General features: G+C 42.0%; 1 protein-coding gene and 1 long non-coding RNA gene across 3 annotated transcripts in view; one reads left to right on the top strand and one right to left on the bottom strand.

Annotated features, from left to right (window-relative positions):
• Positions 1-22,043, bottom strand: part of sema4c (sema domain, immunoglobulin domain (Ig), transmembrane domain (TM) and short cytoplasmic domain, (semaphorin) 4C) — a 126,740-nt gene that overhangs the window by 70,552 nt on the left and 34,145 nt on the right. For both annotated transcript variants that reach the window (XM_008417656.3, XM_008417652.3), the window contains exon 2: positions 9,837-10,001. The gene's annotated coding sequence lies outside the window, so the exon portion shown is untranslated. The remainder of the gene's footprint in view (positions 1-9,836; positions 10,002-22,043) is intronic.
• On the top strand, positions 16,251-18,523 carry LOC103469751 (uncharacterized). Its single transcript, XR_534395.3, has 2 exons — positions 16,251-16,534; positions 18,213-18,523. It is a non-coding gene; the product is annotated as an uncharacterized LOC103469751 (long non-coding RNA).

Here is a 22,043-nt window from a genome sequence, read left to right on the forward strand (position 1 = left end):
GCTGTATTGTGTTGATAGCTATCCAAAAACGCACCGCTCATAAAAAGCATGCATTTGAAATACTTGGTCCATAACACGGCTGAAATTCTGGCTATGCACAAGTACAATATCCATTGTTTTGTCTATTTTTAATTTAAAAAACCTATTAATTCTCCATGAAATACAGCATAATATTTTCCATTTATTTTGAATTACGAATGTTTCTGATTTACAGGGGATGGTAGAATAATAGTAGTTTTAAAATAATTTAACTTATTCAGGTCCTATAAAAAGCTAACTATGGAAAATATATAAAGAGCTGTTGAAGGGAGGTCTGACTAAAAATCTACAAACTCTCCATACTGTCATGCTTGTCAGCCTCAAGAAGATAAGCACCAGCCCGAGATCTACAGTATGTCTGAGTGATGCAGCATGGTTTTTACTGCATATAGACAGCTACAATCAGTGGCTCTCAACCCCTGGAGGTCTATGGTTGTAATTCCAGACAATCATTAGAGCAGCAAATCTCATCAGCCATAATCAGGAAAATCCATAATCAGTGAAATGAGTGGATCTTGTCAGAATACTAGGCAGCATTTTCTTAAAAAATTGGGGAAAACAGCCACACCATTTTTCTCCACATTTTTTTTCCGGCTGGCCATAATCATACGTGATAAAATATGTAGGCCATTAGTGAGCGTCAACCAGATTCGAACTACTTAGTTTGAGCTCAGCAGATCAGGAAAGCGAGATCTTGAATAATTCATTCCAGGGTCAACGTTTGCCGTGATGCAGTTGGTGTTGCTGTTATCAGCAGAAACAATCAAAAATTCTTACACAAGACCTTAAGAAATCTTTCTACCAAAAGTCATTTTAATCATTGTATATTTTTTCTAAGCCACTGAACTTCGATTCTAAACTCTGGACCTCAAAAAATCTAACAAAATGGATTTTCAAGGGCTTACGTTATAATCAAATCACTGTTTTTCCTCATCATACAGAAGTCTGTCTCAATAAATGGAGTTCAACTCAGAAAGTGACTTAGCCTTGTCTGTTTGAGGTTTCTTTTTAAAGAAAGAAAGAAAGAAAGTAGAGACAGAGCCTGAATTGGGCTAACAGTACTGAACTTTTAAACTTTGTGTGGTGACTGTTTGGAAACTCGGTACAAAAAGAAAAGTGACAGACAAGAATAGTTTTGTGGAACCCTGAGAACACCCTGCTAACAGTGCTAACGTTAGCATCTGCTTCAGAGCATCTTATTAGACAATTTTGGCAACATTAGCACCATGTTGAAGTTACACAAGCATAAACACTACAAAATATGGACACTTGGCTTCTTCAAAAATAACTTGATGAAAAAATAAAAAAGATTGTCATTACAAATTAGCTAAAAAAGTAGCAAAAATCTCATCCGGTACTTGATACTCATTACTAATAATGCATGATTTCATCTCTTGAGCTGGATGACTCCCAATTTATAACTTATCCTAATTCTGAAAATACATATTTTATTATACTAACTCTATGCTACTTAACCTAGCCTGTGCAATGCCCTTCCTAAACTCCAGAGGGCAGTAGAATCTGCTGATGTTTATTAAAGCAAACTTCAGATTAATCTGTTTTTATTTAGCTTTTAGCTGATGCTTATCTAGAATTAATGATAACAATTACTATCACCCTAAGTTAATTTGGCCTTATATTCATTTTGAGCAATTGCATTCTCTATGTTTTTCCATTGTAGTTGCTTATTTCTCATTACGTCCTGCTTTTGTCCAACATAAGAAAACTGGTTCTGTGTCACAAGTGCACAATAAATAAATACTTATTGATTAGCTAACTGGCTGATTGAATAAACTAGTGCAGAAAAACATCAACTTCCAGAGAAGTCTATCTTTCCATTTCTGCCAGATTTTCTATCAAGCTCCCTTTCTCTCTGGTCGACCTTCTGCTGTCAGTGCAGCATCTGTTGTTTGTTTTTTTTTTGACAAGCACAAGGGCGCAGTGAAAAATTATAAAAACCACGTGCACTCTGCCTTGCCGTGACCCGCCTGCCGGCCCTGGGGGATTCTGGGGCAGCGCTCTGACCAGCCATCAATGTTCAAACACATAACTGCAAGCGAGCTCGACCAGGTTCGCACGTCGATCAGCCTTGCTCCAGGCGGTATGAGCAATTCGCTGGTACACACACCTACACAAGCGCATGAAATACCATTCGGACGAATAATATTTTTTATTGCTATACGTTCAAATACTTTAGAAAATGTAAATGCTATTAACAAAAACATGGTAATTTACCTGCATTTAAATGCGCTCACATTAATCTCACGTGGAACATGCAGAAAGTTCACGACAAAAAGGGAAAACATAAACAGAATGTTTCATTACATAACACACACTTGTAGTTTTGAATTCAGCGCTTACGTGTGCTGCAGCTTGCTCTTCGCATATTACTGCGCTAATCAAATAACTGCTGCAGATACGCTGCATTTTTCCCCTCCAGCCTCTCTCAGACAAACAGCACACAAAAAAAAGCTGACAAACTTTCTCCGTTCTGTTTCAGAGCTCATTAAAAAGTATTCACCTTGGTATAATTCGGAGTCGTAATCAGCTCTGAATAATAGAAAAGGGTCGTATTGACGCCCGTGGGCACCAGACATACTGTCTCATTTCAGAACGACGCCCACCGGGCGTGGGAATGCAAAACGCAACCAGGGCCCGCATCGCACGCGTCCCCGCACACACACACGCAAACACACGCTGTCTCGCTCTGACTTCGGTTCGCCACACTTAGCTGAGAGTCACTGACACTCGCTCACAGTGTACTCCGGCTCCAGGAGGGGTGGGACCGCCTACTGTGCTCCTCGGGGGGCTAATTGTCCGGTAGCACTCTTGCGCTTTCCTTCCCACTCTCTGACTTGTTTCCACTACTCCTATCTGTTCTTTTGGAAGAAGTTCAGGAGTTCACACTGAGCCCAGAGGCCTGCATCCCAGTGAGGTGCCACAGGGCAGTAAAGGTTACACCTAGCTGGACTCCTATACAGAATCAGCCCACACATCTCTTACTGGTGGGCAGGTCAAGTGGAGGTGGGGGGTGAGGGGGTTCCACTTAAAGAGACATAGTGGGAGAGCAATGCTGCAGATGGGTTGTCTTTACGTTGCCTTGCAGAAGTGTGAAGTGTGGTGTGAATTTACCTTAAATAAAATCTGGAGCAGTCAAATATTTTCAAAAGTCACCTATATTTTCTTACATTTAATAAATATTGCACCCATACTAGTGCTTTGCAAGCCACAATAGGTCAGGATTCTTTAGGACAATAGTCTCGGACCCCAGTCCTCAAGGGCCGGCGTCTTGCAACTGTTAATCTCTGCTTCAACACACCTGGCTAATTAGCAGAGTTGTTTACAGCTTGACTGCATACTAGTGAGGCAGTTTAGACATTTAGGTTGCATTCACACCAGCTATTGTTCATTTACCTATAAAGTCAACTTCTCTGGGGAAGATGGGAAGGTGGGAATGTGTAATTGAACTCTGATGCAAACCAGAAGAGCGAAATCTGACCTGTCAAAAACCTTGATCTCTGATGCGGTTTGAATGCATATGCGAATGCCAAGTGACCGGAGACCGAGTATACCGGAGACCGAGCAGAGCATTCTGGGTAAATCCAACCAAAACAAACGCTCTAGTTTAGCGCCAGTAGGAGTAATGGCTCGTGGTCTTTAGCTAGAGACAAAATAGAAATCCTGCAAATCTGACGGTACTTCATTTATGTTCGGTTTTGAAGGAAGTTGCGCCCATGTCTTCTTTGAAGGTTTTTGTGCCGTTATTCTTAAGTAGTTGCTGGTACAGCGCCGCCACGGGTGAAGAGGCAAACATGTTTTTCAGTTAGTTTGGATTGTTTGACACAAGGCAATGTGAAAGTGAACCGCACCAGCTGAAAATGTAACAAATTTTAGTTCCCAATCAAACCGAGTCTACCGGACTACCAGTGAAAACACCCTGCCTTCCAGAGTGCAAGACTAGGGAAACAAGGTCAAGGAGAACTGTAGTTTGAGGATATGTTATGATCCAAATCAATTTCTTAAAAAAAAAATTTATAAATAAAATTAGCAGGAGAGTGGACGGCAAACTAGCGAAGAAATCTTCGTCGTTTGCCCTTGAGCAAAGCATCTAACCCAACAACCTTCACTGTCTTCGGTGGCTGCAAGAAGTTCAGAGATAATGAAAGACTTAAGCTCTGGCCACTGGGCAGTTCCCAGAAGCCAAAATTAAACAGCATGGTTCAACTGTGCTGCTCCCATGAATAAATGTGCATTACTGTGAAAAATGCAAAGTAGGACGCTTCTAAAGAGGGCTGTGCACACTCAGCAGGAGCAAATTCCCTTCCAGAGGATAAAATGTACACCCCATGCCCAACCAAAATACATAAAAGCCCATCATATCAGTTTGCCGAATCAGCAGTCATCAGCGAAATAAACCTGGCAGATGATGTATACTGTACAGCGCAGACTGATATTTGTTGACAGGAGCAGAAGTGAAAGGTGAGACGAATCAGATGAGAGCGGCGGGCCTGGATGCTCTAAGCCCGGGTCTATTAGAGTCTGATTGCACGCATTAAGAGAGAGAGCGGAGCGATACGAGAAGCGTGTGCACGGCTCCCTCGGCCAGACTCTGCATTAACCACCGCCTGCTCTCTACTTTGTTGAACACACAGGCTGATCGATAGCAATGAGCAAGGGGGGGTAGTGTGTGCGGCAGAGGAGGGGCTTATAGAAGGACGTGAGGGGAGCAGGAGTGGAAAGAGACTCCAGCTTTACTGGAAGATAAGCCTGGATCGATCGCGAGACAAGGCTTGCCGCCGCGTGGACGGGGAGGACCGAGGAATGCAAGATGCGGCAGATTCACACCCGTTCACCTCATCAGGCCCGGCCGACGGGAACTCTGCGTGTGTTGGTGTATGCGGATGCTCAGACAGCACATAAAAAAGGAAACATGCACAGCTCTGAGGTTTTATTTTCAAGTTACCAGGTTTCAAGGTTTTTAAAAAGTGCTAGTTTCAAAATCGCAAAGAATTTTGCAGCAAAGCGTTCCAGTAGTTGAAAGTCCTATCGGACGGGATAGTCAGAAAACTCATGGAGTAAATGGAGTTTGTATGTAGAGTAAGTTATAGTGCAAGGCAGCACTGCCATCCATCAACAGGTTCCTGCACACTGCTGGTCAACTGGCTGACAAAGTCTACCTCTTGGAAATATTGTTGGTTGAAGCATCATCAACAGTCATGGAGTGAAAACTAAAGACATGGATATATCTTCGAACGACGGATATTTGAGAGTATTTAAAGTCTGAGGCGAACAAAACTCCCTGCACTTCTCATTTTAAACAGTAGATGTCACTGCTGTGGAAGTCTGCCTCTGTTTTCCAACTGGTAGCTATGATGGTACGTTAGGGCCACTGGAGATAAAAAAAAAAAAGAAAAGTAATAGGCGTAAATTTCCACAACTAAACTTTGAATTTTGAGATTAATCTCAGAAATTTACTAGAAGAAACTTCTGAGCTTGAAAAGTTGAAAACTTGCAAGAAAAATACTCATCTCTGAGCAAAAGCATAAAAACGCAATAAGGTTATTAAAACTGCAAGATTACAATTATTTGATGCTTTACAAAGAAATGTAGCTTTTCTGTCTTGAATAAATGTAATTACATCAAATTTCTTTATGAATTTTTTTGCTTAAACTGCAATACTTTCCTTGAAGGTGATGAAACTCTGAGAATCTCATACCAGCCTCAAAACCAGCCATACCAAACACGCTCCTTTTGAAGCTGAAAGGTTTTTATTTTTTCTTTAAAAAATATTTCATGAACTAAAAAAAATAAGAGAAGCTGACATATTACAGACATAGTTCAACACATGAGCACATTTATGTCTAAAACTGCTGTATTGTTTCTGGCAGCCGTTTCATGGCCACAAACTGAAAAGATGCGTCTTACTGGAGCTCGTATTTCTGCTCTTGTACACTAAGAAGATTTCAACTTTGATTTTGTAGCTGCACATTCGGATTGTTCTGTCAGTTCATATTAAAATATTAAAAAAGAGATTTTTAAGATGTAGGACTTTCAGTTGAAAAAGCCACCCTCCCAAGGAATTAGCAATTAGCTTTTAGCTAAGCAGCAAAACAAGAAATCTGAGTCAATTAAAGATCTTTATTTTTGCAACCCTTGAAGAACTGCTGAAGGAGTCAGGAGAATTTGGTTGTACTTCTTAATTCGCAAAATCACAGATTTTGTGGCACTATAATTACGAAATACTTGCAAGAAAATTTGCAATATTGTGACATTTTGTTACTTGCGACATAAATCACAGACTATTTGACATCAATAAAGGGCTGAGGCAGTAGGGTAGCACAAGTAATTAATACTGCCACCTGCAGCTGGGAGATAGTAGACTCTTAAATCCAATGTCTTTGACCCTTTTTTTAAAGGATAATTTGGAATAAACTTCCAGTTTTCATTTTTTAAAGATGTAAATTTCTGCAAGAAAATGGAGGGTACCAATTTTTGCAATTCGGCATCTGGAATGTAGAGGGGCCACGTAAACAGCTATGGCGGGCCAGAGTTGGCCCCCGGGCCTTGAGTTTGAAGGAACTACACATCCACTCTAGCCTGCGAATGTTTAGTGAGTGCGACTGCGGAGAGGGAAATCAGGGATTCCTCTCCTATAGACACCTGATCCCAGATCAGATTAGGACAAAATAACATCAGATGATGTAAAAAAATTTTATGTTTTGGTAATTGGGGGCAGAAATTAATGCAAACGACAGATTTACCACACAGGGCAAGCACAAAAAACAAACAGAAAAATGCTGGCTCTGCATTAACACAATGAACTGAAAATAAAAAAAACAGCCCTTGCTTCGCCGCAGTAAATGGAGCCGCCGTTTATCGTTTTGCTTTAATGTAGTAATGTAATCAGCTTGTAGTTCATGTACTGTATCGTGCTTTCAATGAATTAACACTGCTGATGCTGCTGCTGGGCGGATGGGTGCTCGCATTTAGAAGCAACGCATTTCTCAGAGCCTCCCTGACACCTGCCACGCTGCCGTGATAACCTGTATCTCTATCTGTCTCGCTTTTTTCCTCCCGCCTCCCTCGATCTCTTTCTTGATCTCCATGCCTTCGCTGTCAACCTCTCCTCCCCTCCGTTTCACCCCCGCACACACACACACACACACATGCACACACATCCCGATGAGCTCCCAGCTCATGTGTGATGGCACCCTGTCAGAGAAAAACCATTTATGATCAGCAACCAATATCCTCCCAGAGATAAACACGCTCTCAGAGAGAGAACCGGAATTATTAGAGAGAAGGAGGGATAAGTGTGGAAGAGAAGCACACACTCGGAGGAAAAAAGTCGAGAAGGGAAGAAGAATGCCGCCCGGAGCTGTTTTTTCACAGCTTTGTGACTCTGAGTGTGTGTTTGCATGTGTGTGTGTGTGTCGTTCTGCCATTGTCACCAAACACGCGGGTGTTTGTCTGCACGTCCCTCTTCACTTTGGCACGTCTCGGTATTCTCTACACATTCGCCGGCATACAAATGACTTTTTTTATCAGAGGCAATTTACTTCAGTCTGCTGGAGCTCCCGGTCGCTCGATCAGGCAGACAACTAATCGTACATGAGAGAGCGCTTCATCACACACTTCAACAAAAAAACAAAAAAAGAGGGGAGCCACCCACTAACTAACACACACCGAGAGACAAAACGGTGGTGTGTTTTTTATTTTGCTGTGATAAGAGCGCATATTTTCGGGTCGGAAAGTAAAAGTAATGCAACGGGAGATTTGAAGGGGAGCGGCAAAAGCTAAAGAGGCGGATTAGCAGCTAGCCACAAATAATCTTCATCAAATATGAAGCCTGACCGGCCGATTCCGATTTTGGCCAATAGCCAAAAGAAAGTCGCTGAGTTGGCAACATTGGGGCGACTATTGTTAACCGCAAACGTGCAGACATGAGCTGGAGGGCCGCTCTGTCAGTCAGTTTCTCTATTTGTCTGACAGCAGTGAAACAGAGGACTTGATTTTTAAACCTTTTCTGAAGTCGATAAAATCAGGGAATAAAATCCATCATAGAACTTTAAAAATTAAGGAATTTAGCCCCAATAAATAGACTCATCGATAAATTAGTGCGTTTTACTGTGGAATATCATCTCCGCTGTTCGGACTTTGAGCTGTTAGCATGTCATAACAACGGGCCAGACTTGAGAAATGTCTTACAGAGGCTGTAGCCCAGGGCACTATTTATTTTGGGGGTGGCAAAGATTATTATTATTTTTTTTCTCTTCTATTTTTGAATGAATGCTTTGCAAGCATTGTGCTTCATATTAAACTCATAAGCCCAAATAAAGTGAGTAGTTTTAATATTTTGGAATTTTTACACATATATATAATATTCAATTATTTCAATTTGTTGTAAACAAAATGGTGGGTAATTAGCAACATATGACTGTAGAACTCATAATTACAACCCTAATTCACTTAACTAGGACTAGAAACTTGTAATTATCACTTTAGGACTCATATGTACAATTTAATTTTGTAATTACAACTTTAAGAACTTGTAATTACACTTACATTTTGTAATTATGGCATTAAAATCTTGTAATTATAACTTTAAAAACTTGTAATTATGTCTTTAGAACTTGTAATTGTGACTTTTATTCTTGTAATCGTGACTTCCTGTTCGACTTTTTCTTACAAAAAGACAGAAAAAGTCACTTCCATAAGTGTCTGATCAAAGACAGAGAGAGGTGTAAGAATACACTCCACATGATAATGCAGTTGTAACGTAATACAACTGGGGAAAGTTGAAGGCCTGTAAATGATTTTGCCAGGTGCTACACTGTTTGTGATTGGCTGAACCAAACCGGCTCAGAGTCCAGGTCACATCAATCTCACTCTTTATTAGAAGCTGAGGGCCGAAATGAAATCTTTAACCATTCCAAGGGCCACTTTACACCAGAAAGTAATCAGAAACAGTGAGAGCAGTGCTACATTTTCATTTGCTCCCGCCGGGCGTCTCCCCCCCACCGCATTACGGGAGCTTCAACAGTCAGAAATCACAGAATATGAACCGCGCCGAAAACTGTAACAAATGACTTCTGGGCACATTCCGATTTCACCTTTGGATCATGATAGAGAGCGTGCAAACTTTTATTTACAGCGAACCCAAACTTTGATTTAGTGCCTCGGATTACGTTGTGGTCTTACAGGTGAAATGAGAAAGAGGGCGATGGGGATGGAGGGAGGGGGACCGCCTTTCTCTTCTAATCACTAAAACTCTGCGAGAATCAGAAGTGAGCAGCCAGAATCCCCCCGCCACCCACCCCCCCCCCCACACACACACACACACACACACACACACATGCATGCACACCTTCCTACCCAATAACCTTCAGCATCATTCCTAACAAAACACTCTGAAATCTGAAATCCAATATCCGACCCGAATCCAACCTCCCTCTCTCTTTTTGGTTCCCGTTTTTTCCCCTCTTATCTCATGAAGAGCTCGTCGTGGATCTCTGCTCGCTCTTTGTCTCGCTGCAGATTCATTTCTTTTTGGAAGTTCCTGAAAATGACTATAATTTTCGCATCCCTATTTGACAGCCCCCCCCACCCACCCCACCCTCCTCATATTCACTTTCTTACATCTTCCTCTATGTCATGTTGAATGGCCCCCAGCATCCCCTGCTCTCTGGGCTGTTTGCTGAGGAAGGTTTCAGAGGAGAGAAGAAAACATGTTTCTGTTTCTCTTCTCCTCCCTTTGTTCTGTTGTTTTTTTTTTTTTGCCTTTCTTCTTTTCTTACTTGTTTTTCGCCTCCTCCCTTGTGCGCCTCCGTGCTTTCCTTAGAATCTCCTCTCGGTTGTTTTTTTTTCTCTCTCTTTTCTTCGTGTGCGCGCGTGTTCGCCGCGGAGTTCTTCTTCGTGAATGTTGAACAGCGACGCTCGACTCAGACGAAGGTCACATTGGCCTGCAGGAGACAAAAGAAGAGAAAACAGGTTGAGGATTTTGAGTGACGCTTGTTCGCATGGTAGGCGAGACCGACAGGGCATCTTTAAGTGCTCTGATGTCCAAAAAAAAAAAAAAGAAAAAGGCATTTATATAAGAAAAACAAAGATTCAGTTTGAATAAATCTACAATTCTGAGATATTAAAACCTCTGATCCATCCAAAACTTGGAACAGGATGTCTAAAATGTACCAAAACTGCATTTGAATATCTATTCCTGTAACCATGGCAATGTAGGTCAGCTTTTTATCCCACTACCGCAAACCTAAAGTCAAGCTTTCTTCTCGCCATCACCAAAATATAAACTTGACTGCATGTTTACAATGCTGGGCAACGATGAAGTGCAGTTTTTAAAGTATTATTGGAGCCATTCTTCTGTGCTTTGCGATTCTCCCGCCAGGCATCCTTTGAGGGGTTTTTCGAGCTGAAGAGATGCTGAAATTGCGATCAAGGCGCCAGTCCTTTTGATAAACGAGAATATGATTGTTCTTTAAAGTCGCTCTAGCACAGCTTTCGTCTGTGACTGCAATAAACGGGGAATAACAGGTCGCACAAAAAGACGAGAGCTGGTAAAACAAAGGGTCAACCTCACTTCACATCGCCAACCTTCGAAAAACAAACACAACAAAGAACACACTTTTTTCATATTTAGTTTGTTTTTTTTTCTTTTATTTTGGTCGTGTTGTTATTTTCCCAAAAATATAACTGTCATGATCGGTGGTGGTGAGAGAGACGCAGGCTGGCCCAGGATGTCATAAAGAAGTAGGTTTAATGACGAATAATCCACAAATGAACAGAATCCAATATAGGGTGCGCAGGGAGCAACGGGGAAGACAGCGCGCAGCAAAACAGACAGCCGTAACAGAGACACACATACGACAAGGACCCGACGAAGGACAGAGACTACAGGTGGGGTTAAATACACAGGGAAGGTAATCAGGGAACTGGACACAGCTGGGAGCAATCAACAGGGAAGACACAGAGACTCACAAGGGAAACGGAACTAAATAAACACAGAAAAACCTCAAAAATAACTACACAGAAAACACAGATCGTCACAATAACTTGCAAGAAAAAAGAGAGGTGTAACAGCTTGTTTGATTGTTTACAAATGCAATTTAAGATATCAATCGACAGTTTTATGCTGGGTTTTTTTTTCTAAATGACACGTGATAAAAAAAATCTTACAACAAAAGGTATGAAACTCATCAGATCTCTAAGGAGAAATCAGATCTGCCATGTTATGTTTTAAGTCGGAGGAATCAACCGGAACATCAGATATGATTCGTGAAACTAAGCGTTTTCCATCTCAAGTGGCTGCCATCAGCTGCAGCAAGAAACAGTTTTTATGATGTTTTTTTTTTTAAACTTCTGACAGTTTGTATTAAATCTCACATAAGGCAGCTACTACACACACTTGATAAAAACTCTTCTAGTGTTTTTATGTTTAAAACCGACAAAAAGTAAGTTGGTTAGCTTTGTTAGCATTGTTTTCTGAATACAGTTATCCTGTTCATATAATGTATGGCAACAGATATAATATATATATATATATATATATATATATATATATATATATATATATATATATATATATATATATATTTGCACTTACCTATGATAGATGGGAAAAAAAAGTTAGCTAGCTAGCATGTCTTTTACCTTTGCTAGCTAGCTAGCAAAGTTATATTTGCAGCTAGTTATCTGAAGCTATCACCTTTGCTAGCTAATCACCTTGTTCCTGCATCAAACTTTTAAACTTTTTACAGCTTTATTGGCAAAGAGGATGAACAAAATCTAAAAGGTTGGTGGACAGTGTCCTCTAAATTGTAGTTTTTAGCAACATGTCTGTTTTTTTACAAAACGCAAGTTTGGCGCCAGCAATTTGTTGCAAAAGCACGAGATTCCCATCAACAGAAATGGCTCACTGATCCCAATCAGAGCGCCAAGGGTCTGCTAGAAGCTGTCAGTAACATATGGGCTGGTTGGAGGAGCACAGAGTGAGGCCACAAAGGCAGCGCCGAATCCTCTGACACCGTCGTACTTCATCCTTCGCTGTAATAAACCAGACACTGGAAACGCACAGAGCCTCTGGTCACTGTGTTTCCCTTTATCGACTGTGAAAGCTGTGTGATGTTAATCAAACTTCATTGATTTAAGCACACGCACCCTTCACTCAAACACGCGTGCCCACTCAAACTAAAACATGCAACAACAACAAAAAAAGAACACAAAAACCTTGGCATAACTTCAACTCAACAATAAAAAGCTTTTAAGAGACTTGTTTTTTAGGGGTTTTAAGTGAAAAACTTGAAAACCTTGTGAATACAATCAGACATTTTAACAGTCAAGACAACTATTTTTCAAGCTTTAAAGTTAATCCTTTTATGCAACCCTGTAAGCTTAAAAAAAATAAAGAGAAAAAAAAGTCGATTTAATATCACTTGTGGAAGAATCTGCTCCATCTCATCTAGGAAGGTTAATTTAATCCTTTCTGGCTTTCACTGGCTGGTGAAGATCTCTTTTTACTTTTACATCCTTTACTAAAGTCTGAGTACATCAAAGTCCCCAGATTACCACCCCCCCCCCACAGGCTGTTACGCAAAAGTCTAAAACTCTCTTTGACAGTAGGTCCTTAAAAATACAGTTAGGTCATGCTCTGGAAAGTGAATTTCAGCTTAATGTGGAACCTCGTGCTTCTGAGTAAGTCACCATATTAGGACACGTGTAAGCATGTGTGTGTGCTGGCAGCGTCTGGTAGACTGTTTAACCCCTGCGATGAGTCCCAGCGCGTCTGCCGAAGCAGAAACGGCAGCAGGAACAAGAAGTACGCTTAGAGACAGAGGTGAGGGAGAGAAATATGTGTCCAAGATGAAATATGTAGCTGCTGTCAGCGCTTCGGTTACCTATCGAGTCGGATGAAGTCAGACACGAGTTTGTGACAGCGCAGCAGCGCTCTGGTGGATTTTTCAAAAATAAGTAAGTCGTCCAGACCTCAACTTTCCATTGGCTTTCTCCAGAACGGAGCAGCAGCCAAAAAGCTCTGCACACCGCCTCCAAAAACCCATAAATATGCGCAGGCATCCACACAGCATGCATGTGGGGAAGGACTCACAAACAGGCCTTCTGCAGCTTTCATCAACTTAAATTTAAGACTTTTAAAGACCCCTTAAAAACCATTACGAATAAAATTTAAGACCTACAAATGTAACAAATGTAATGTACATAAATATATATTTCTTTTGTAAACATTTGCACTTACCTATGAAACAAAAAGGTTATCTAGCTGGCATGTCTATCACCTTTGCATCCAAAATGAACTTGCTACTAGCAGCTAGTTACCTAGCAGCTAGTTATCTATAGCTATCACCTTTGCTAGCAAACCAAGTTGTGTTAGCAGCTAGATAACCGTAGCTATGACCTGGAAAGTGAATTTCAGCTTAATGTGGGACCTCGTGCTTCTCACCAAGTCACCATATTAGGACATGTCTATACTAGTTAACACGCTAGCAAAGTTGTATTAACATCTAGTTACCTGCAGCTATCACCTGTGCTAGCTAACAAGCTAGCAGCTAGTTACCTGTAGCTGCAACCGCCTCGACTCACAGAGCGCAATTAGCATGTCTGTGTGCGACTCAAACTTTTGTCTGACAGAAAATCCTGCGGGGGAAAATAAAACCCGCGGTAAATGTGAGATTAGTCTCCCATATTCAATGTGAGACCTATACTATTTTCAGACATGCTATTAAAATATTTCAGGCCAAATCAAATGTTTTTTAAATGAATTTAAGACATTTTAAATGGTGAATGGCCTGTACTTGTTTATCAAGTATGAGAGAACCCAGAGCGGTTCACACTACATCCAGTCATTCATGTGTTAAGGCCTTAATTTTAGATACATAGGACCAGTGGTGAAAGTAAGGGGGTACGGCAGGGTACTGCGTACCCCTAAAAGATTTAGCGGGGGTACGCAGTACCTGCAAGAGAGAGGAGCGGCTGTCTGCTGTAAAACATCAATGGGTTCACTGTGCAGCCGTGAGTTCACCCACTAATCAGCCGTGACTTTGATTGACTTTGACTGATTAGTTTTTTAAGAACAATCTAAAACACGACTTAATCAGTTAATTAATAGCTTTTTTCTCATTTCATATTGTTTCTGAACTGTTCGTGCTTTTCTAGAGCAGGGCTGCAATACGTCGATCGCGGAAGGTTTTGAGTCGATCTCGGCATCAGGTGACAAACTGAATGCAGCCAGGAGGCTGAGAGCAGCACGTCCTCCTCTGACTCCTTATCAAAACGTTCGTAACTTTATGAAAGAACAACAAAAAAATCAACAAAACATGTTCAAATTAATGACCCAACAACAATAATAATCTCAGTAATTATTGTTTCAACAAGTTGTTGTGCAATTCTGTGCGTTTCGGTTCCATCACCAAAACAACTAGCAGAGCAGGAGTTTAAAATGAACTAATCAATCACCGCTGTGTTCATGGGAGGATTATTAATGATCGCTGTGATATTCCTCGCCGCCAGTTGTGATATTCTGGGTTGGAAAGAAACAGAAGAGATGCGGATACGGGTTCTTCCTGTTTAATGGTGGAACGCCAAACAAACTACAACCACTTCAGTGTGTGACGTCAGCTCTAGACGTCCTAAGAAGTTGGCATTTCAAAACTATTCCTAGAACAGGAACGTCAGTGTTTCTTGCCACTGGGGGGCAATAAACTACTCTATTACAATCGCAAAATAAATATCAAGCCTGCAAGCCTAATATCATAACGGACTGAATGTTATATTTTTAATGTAATCTCAGGTCGGCTTGTGGAGCGCAGGAGGTTGCCATGGCAACGGGTGTGCTTAAATGACAGAGAGATGGAGAGTAAAATGTGCGAGTGGTTTAGAGTTGATCACCTGTTCGGGTTGTTTTACCTTTGTTTACCTTTACTGTGGCGAATCACAGCCGCTGTAGTTTCTGAACGTTCAATAAACGACAAACTTGAACTAATTACCTCGGTCTTTGTGACTATACGTCATTTACAACAAACATCAAACATATATATATATTTCATTAAGTATTTAACAAACAAATGGCTTCTACCGCGATAATTATGTGAAATTAAATTAATTCTCTAATATAAAAAAATTGTTTGGTGTTGTCGGATGAGACTTTCTCCAAAATAATAACCTTTTTTAACCTTTATAGCTTCACTGTTAAAAATGAGAAACATTCACAAATGACAGTGAAATAAAATCCAGTCCAACATCTGGTTTGAGGTGATTCCTCTGGAACCTGTTGGAGGAAAAATATCCCAACTTCAGAAGATGTACTTTAACCTAACAGAGCTCTGTGGTTCCTCCTATCAGTATGAGAGTCAGGGTGAGGAGGCGCCATGTTAGGAAGAGAAGTGGAAGCTGCTGGATCTTCAGAACAAACAGGTCATGATACTGATTATCCCTCTGTCTGGACACAGGATCAATAGAACCAGTTTAAAAGATAAAATGAATGGTTATATGCCAGACATGGAAAACTGGGATGCACTCCATGCCATGATGTTCAGAGTTTAGGTCTCATGGCATCTCAAGGTGTCAACATTGCAGCCAGTGGGCTGAAGGAAATACAACTTTATTTTGTAGTAACTCAAGAACTACCAGCTTTAATTGCTTGGCAAAAAAATTAATCAGCACAGAAACTCCAAAGCACACAAAGAAGCAATATATATACGTTTATGTGTTTATATATATATATATATATATATATATATATATATATATATATATATATTTTTTTTTTTTTTTTTTGTCATAGTACCCCCAAGAATTTAAAACTACTTTCACCCCTGCATAGGACTAATGTAAGCATGTGTGTGGCCATCCTGAAATAGACAGGCGGGGCGGGGGGAAGAGGGCCTAGTTAAAAAGCAGGACACCTGCACACACACACACACACACACACACACACACACACACACACACACACACACACACACACACACCTCCAGCTGCTGGCTGCCTGCGTGTTTGACAGGCGGCGCGCTGAGTGGCTGCGTGGACGCCAGCCAAACGCTCGCGATTCACCAATGACTAACTGTTCAAAGCGGCACTCTCAGAGCTAATCACCTGCATGCTCATTGTAAACAAATACTGTAAATTGAGAGTGGATGCGTCGCACAACCACACTCAGCTCCCCGCACCTGAATCCGCGTTGTCGAGTTTGTGCAGCCATTATGCGCAGCCCTCTCTATCAAGCCCAATTGTCAGAGCCCGGCGCCTTTAATTGCCTTACAGCAAATTTGACATTGTCCACGCTGACTGCACTCTGATGAGAGGAAGAAAAGCGGAGCGGCGCTGGATCCACCACTTCCTCCAATCAGCAAAAGACGAGAGGCACCCCGAAGCCACGCTCCGTTTGATCGCCCGCGCAAGGCAACAAGCCACGCAACGCAAACGGGGACGTTAATCTCACGCGAAGACGGGCCTTTGAGCGCGTGCCAGCCTGGTAAGACCCAACACGAATGTTTTGCGTGCCGGGCGGTGGCGGCTCTAATCAGTGGCACAATTGGAAGAGGCATGCGGCAATAAAGTCCAGCAAAACGCCTGCCAGTCTCATTTAGAAGCAAGCAGTCTTCCAAGATTCGACTGAACACACACACACACACACGCACACACACACACACCCACACACACACACGCAGGCGCGTACAGTAGAGGGGAACACACTCCATCTCGGTGAACATCTGGTGGAGGTCAGCCGGCTGCCAGCAGCCTCCGCCGGCCGCACAAAGCAAAAATGAGAACCGGGAGATGAAAAAGATCTCGAGGCTCAAAAGCTGGACTTCAGAATGGATATTTCCTCCAGAGTGATTGGACTGTAAGTGCAGCTTATTATTCACGCGCCGCGACTTACAGGCTAAAATTAGGGTGGTCCTCATTTGCCGAGGCCGTTATCAGCATGACTGGCTGACAGAGTCGATTCATACCGACATCCCCCTGGGGACTTGTCAATAGTCAGCTGAAGGAAGTATCAGTTATTCATTGCGGACCAGACACGACTGATAAACAGCAGACAGCGTAGCATTTGTCTTCTTCCCGCTCCGCTCCGTGTGGGACATGTCATGTCTGCTCGGTTGCTATTCCTGGTCGAAGACAGACAGACTCGTGTCCACGTTTTGCCACGTTACACCCAATGACTGCAATACATTTTTATGGGGATTTGATGTAATGGACTAAAAACAAAGTGGTGGCGACTTGTGAAGAGAAGACGAGTGATATTTTTGCAAATAAAAGTTTAAAAAGTCTTAAAAAGGAATTTGTTTTCAATAGGAATTTGTTTTCAATAGTTTGTAGAACCAACTTCTATTGCAATTACCCACAAAAGATGTTGACTTTTTTTTTTTTCATTTGTTCTCCTGCCCTTTGAACAGCCTGTTTCCCTTCCTCGCCTTTGGTGACTTTACACCAAAAACCACTGAAGGAAACGACACAAAAACCTCTGGAAGAGCCATGAGCGCAACTTCTTTCTTCACGAAATGTAAATAAAAATGGAGTGGAGTCAGATTTTAGTGGTTGTAGGATTTCTCTTTTGTCTTTGACAAAAGGCTACAAACCATTTCTTGAGCTAACGCCAGCCTCTCACGTTTGTTTTGGTTGTTTTTACCCAGAATCCTCTAGGCTGCTGAAGTCTGCATCCTGCTTAAGTTTTTAGGCGAACCAGAGTTTACTTTTTTTGGTCCACATCAGTTTGATTCATCTCACTAAACAAACCGGACGTTCTAGGCAAACAAACTAGAGTTCGGTTAAAGAAGACTAGAGAGCTTTGATGTGAATGTGCCCTTAATTAGGCCAAAATAAAATTAATTCTTGATACAATATCAGGGATAGTTATATTTGCAACAACCAGGTTGGTTTGGATACCAACCAAAAATCATCATTTGAAATTGTTTTTTTTTTTTTTAGGTTATCTTTGTCTGATATTAAAATTATTTGATGATCTGAAATGTAAGCTCAACAACAAAAAAGGGTAATTACAAAGAAACCTGTGAGTGAAATATTTATTTGCTGCATTGTTTTCTAGAACTTAACACATTAAAGTACCAAACAAAACAGGACAAAGAAAAATGTCAAGCTGCTTGAAAGTGATGCAAAGCATCCTCTTCTTTTTCCCTCTCTCCCTTTAGATCATCCTTCAGACGATGAATCCATGATGCCAACCACTTTTTGGAGTTCAAGACAAAAGTAAACCTCCTGCCGATTCTGTTTCACAACAACATCACCAGCAACAAAGAAGAGGATGGACTCCTCCAGCTCTAGACTTTGTATCTCCGGCCCACAACACAGATGCTATCACAGCCTCTGGCGCCGCAGCCAGCCAGTTATTCGTATCCGCCGAGTTTCTGGCACGAGGCGTACGATTGGTTTCGAGTCCTATTGTCTCCGTGAAATAGTAATGATAATAAAAAAAAATTTTTGGTGTTGACAGAGAAAGAAAGTGATTGTGATTTTAATTTTTTTCCTTCTTCTTCTCCTTCTGTGAAGTAGCACTCTTTTACTATCATCCACTCATTTCCTGTGTGAAGAGAAGAGCCTGCGTCATTGCTTCTGGCATCTGATATTGGCTGGAGCCGAGGAGCTGTGATTATTATTCTCGCTGTGCCAGAACCCACAGGAGCCCCGGTGGACACAAAATACCGAGCAGCACCTGGTGCGCCAGCTAAACTGAAGAAGAGACGCACGGGCGAAGAAAAGAAAAGGAAAAAATAAAACGTTTCCTCACGTTCACCCGCTGCACAGACGCGATTGCTCTGTATTAGGGCCTAATGAAAGTGAAATGGGACGGAATCTTACTATGATGCCGGAGGGGTTGTTTCTCTTAAAACAAGTGTGTCTTCTAAGGGAAAGCTGTGTAAAAATGAGTCTCTGCGCTGAGAGGTGGGACGCCTATGTGGGTGTTTGTGTGTGTGTGTGTTTTAAGAAACATCGGTTTCCATAAGTAGGAGGATGAGGCAGCAAAGCACCGGCTCCGGCCTCAGACCCTTTCGCAATATTGCCCTGGGCGGTTGGGAGATCCATCCCAATATTTGTCTCATAAAGAGTAAAGCCAAACAAATCTCTCCTGCTGCAGTACCCTGTGATAAAACCCATCGTCTTACGCGCGCACACACACACAGGTTTTTTTCCTGGATCACCTCCACTCCTGGACTTTAGCTTTTCCCTCTGCACTCACTTTAGCACGGTCAGATCAAGACTCAAATTTGAAATCTGTGTGGGCAACGCTGTGCGTCATTTTCATGCAGAACTCTCAAAAATGGGTTAAAAAGCCTTTCGGATGAACCAGCATCGGTTCTCATAAGCTGCGTTTCCTTTACACACGTGCGCAAAATTTTCCGCTAATATTAAACAACCCCACAACTGCAGTGCTTCCTTTAAATGAGAAACAGAATTAAAATCACACGTGAATAAGTTTGCTCATGTGATGTCATTAAAAATCCTCCTCCTACCACTTCCTGTTCGTCTTCTTTGTCGTTTTTGCCAGTAGTAACGTCCGGTTGCTGATCATGTGACTCGTGATGCAAAAAAAAAAAAGTGTTTCCATTGCAGTTTTGCTTATAAGATAGTAGAACTTACAACTTGTTAGTTTTGTCTTGTGTCTTGCACCAAAAACACTTGGTAAGATTTTTGTGCTTACTGACTGCTCATGCCGCTCCGCAGGTCCCAACTTCCAAAATATCCATAATATTCCTTTAAATAAAGGAATAGAGAAAGAAAGATTAAAGTGCTGAAAAGCCATTGAAAGCTCAGATGAAAGTTTTGGAGAAACTTGGATCATCATGTAAGATATGAACCTGAATAATTTGATGCATCATCAGCAGCATCTACACAGACGCTGCAGGCGTCTCAGTGCTTTTCTGCTTCTCATCTCAGTTGAGGGAAAACGTCTTTATAATCAGACAGACCTTCATATTCACAGGTGAAAAAAAAAAAGAACTCAGGAAGCAAGAAGTTAGTTTTCTTTTTAATCGCGCAGCGTTGTGGCTGCGCCCTCAGGAGACGACTGAGTTCTTTACACCTCCCTGAAGGAGGCCCTCGCCTAATACGGGCAGGCGGTGAGGGTCATTTCAGCTCTTGCGTGGGCCCTGCAAAGAACAACCAGCGCCTGTCGCCGAATGAGCAAGCTGGAGGGGGAAGAAAAGAAAAACAAGAACCGCCTGTGAGCGCAGCCTGTCATTTCACAGACTCATTCAAGGTCAAAGTGACTGTGATTTTTCTTCCTCTCCTCCTGTATAATAACCAGAGGCAGGGATATCCTGTTTCATTAGTTTTCCGCGCGCGCACACGCCGCGCTCCCGCTGTCTGTCCGACTAAACGCGGCCGGCCGAGGGTCAGCGCTGCAGCTGAAACAGCAAAGAAGCAGAAAGCTCCACATGGCTGGAGGATTACTGATGGAGGGAGGGGTGTGTGTGTGTGTGTGTGTGGGGTGGCAGTATTAAAAGACCTAATGTGCACGACTGGTTCATCTACCTACATGAATGTGTTGTTGCCACATGGTGAACTGCGTCACGTCAAGCTTTTGTGCATCATAACTAGAGATACACCGATCCGATATTAATATCCTGTATCGGTCCGATACTGAAAAAATATTCTAGATCGGGTATCGGCGACAATGTGCCCGATCCATAATCTATACAGTCTGATTCTATGCTTGGTGCTCTGAGCGACATCATGCTTTATTATTCATTTGACATTATAGTTAGAATTCATAATTGGACTTTCTGAACCATTTGAAAGAAAGTTTCTTGCTGTTTATTTGCTACATGTTTGACCAAAACAGTCAACCTGTTTTTGTCAGTTTTAATTTCTTTATTATTTAGTTTTAGCTTTAATTACTTCTTTTACCTTTTCATGATAATTGTTTTGTACTTTCCTTGTTTTCTATTTGTATAAAAGCTTAGCTTTTTGGATAATTCAGGAGCATTTACAGAAATGTTAGTTGAGCCACACTGTCCCTACCAAATAAATTAAAATGAAATTAATTTTACATTGGGCTGTTATACTCATAATTGCACTGGCAGAACAAATTCAAGTTGTGTTTAGCTGTTTGACCAAGTTTGTAAAGCTGTTGGTGTATTTAAGCATACTGTGCTGATGCAGAGTTATCAAATAAGTTTGTGATTCAGAGCATTTATGTCTGTTAAAAAAAAACAATAAACGCTTTAAATCAGTCCGGCTGTTTTTCTGTATCGGAATATCGGTATCTAGCTGCACAGTGGCGCAGTTGGTAGAGCTGTTGCCTTGCAGCAAGAAGGTTCTGGGTTCGATTCCCGGCCTGGGGTCTTTCTGCATGGAGTTTGCATGTTCTCCCTGTGCGTGCGTGGGTTTTCTCCGGGTACTCCGGTTTCCTCCCACAGTCCAAAAACATGACTGTCAGGTTAATTGGCCTCTCCAAATTGCCCCTAGGTGTGAGTGTTTGTGTGCATGGTTGTGTGTCCTGTGTGTCTCTGTGTTGCCCTGTGACAGACTGGCGACCTGTCCAGGGTGACCCCGCCTCTCGCCCGAAACGTTGGCTGGAGATGGGCACCAGCAACCCTCCCGACTCCACTGAGGGAAAAAAGGTGCAAGAAAATCGATGGATGAATATCGGTATCTGTATCAGAAGTCAAAAAAGTGGATTGAAGCATCCCTAAACATACAATCTGTCTTTGCACATGTCTGAGTTAGTGTGTGTGAGTGTGTGTGTGTGATAGCAGTAACAGTGTGAGCTCTGTGTATTATCTAATTTCTCTGAAGGCACATGATGACCCTCTTCCTAATGGCCTCAGAGCTCAGAGTGGTGGGACAGGCAGCAGGGAAAATCAGCCTCACCATCTCCCACCATGGCAACAGACTGGCCCTCGGGGGCCCATTGCCTGCTCGGCGGCTCCCCCCCACAGGCTACGCCTCTAACCCTAAGAGACGGACACCGAGGGGAGCTCAACGGCTAAAACAAATTAGATCACCTCCATCTGCTGCCG

The sequence above is a fragment of the Poecilia reticulata genome, chromosome 9 (genome assembly GCF_904066995.2).
Source record: "Poecilia reticulata chromosome 9, P_reticulata-male-v2, whole genome shotgun sequence".
Lineage (NCBI taxonomy): Eukaryota > Metazoa > Chordata > Actinopteri > Cyprinodontiformes > Poeciliidae > Poecilia > Poecilia reticulata.